This window comes from Octodon degus, unplaced genomic scaffold (genome assembly GCF_000260255.1).
Source record: "Octodon degus isolate 3935 unplaced genomic scaffold, OctDeg1.0 scaffold00033, whole genome shotgun sequence".
Taxonomy (NCBI): Eukaryota; Metazoa; Chordata; class Mammalia; order Rodentia; family Octodontidae; genus Octodon; species Octodon degus.
The window spans coordinates 9,934,250-9,935,234 of NW_004524609.1; positions in this window are offsets into that span (position 1 = coordinate 9,934,250).

Genomic DNA, 985 nt, shown 5'->3' on the forward strand with positions numbered 1-985 from the left:
GAAGAAGAAGAAGAAGAAGAAGAAGAAGAAGAAGAAGAAGAAGAAGAAGAAGAAGAAGAAGAAGAAGAAGAAGAAGAAGAAGAGGAAGAAGAAAGCAGGAGACACTTTACTGTAGACAGTCCTATAAATGAAGTTTCCAAAGTTTTATTTTCAGTAGAACACTTTTTCTGGGATCATGCAGCTTGCAAAATTAAATGAATGTTCATTTGATTAAATAGTTTCTTGGAAATGATCTTTCTTTAAATAGACCAATAAGTGGTTGATATTTTAAAGATAAAGCGTCCAGTCTTTGGATCAATGACCAACAAATGAATGACATTTTACTGGAGGTATAATCAAGATAATTCACATGGGAAAGAAAGGAACTATTTCTTTTATGCAGCAAATACTGATTTTCCACTTAAAATGATTATGCTATTTCTAGTTCATTGATTTATTTTAAGTTTTAAAGTGTTCAAGACACTGCAATTCCTAGCACATAAATTACATTTAAATAATACATTCTTCTTCTAAATAATTCACACAGTCAGCACTTCAGGTTTAATTTCCAAGAAGAAAGGAAACTAGAGTTTTTGTATCCTTTTCTCATTTATTTTCTAAAATAAAAAGCTTAAATCTTTTTTAAAATGTATTTAGTGCAGGGTCTCCAGGGTCCCACTTCACAGATTGGACTCAGGGTAATCCCTCTGTTTTCAGCTTCCCAAGAACTGAGATTACAGGCTTGCACCACCAAGCCCAGTCTCAATCGCCACCTCACTGCACCCTAGGGGCATGGCCAACATGAAAAGACTTAAATATACATGTTGTATACAACAACATGTTCAAGTAACACAGTGCTATCTGAAATTTCACTGGTAGGCATCAGCCCTGCTAACAATTATATGCATATATATCCCAAGATTTTGTACATAGGCCATCTGTTTATAGGATTAAGCTCTTATTAAAAGCCCATATTGGGGCCGGGGAGATGGCTCAGTGGAATAAG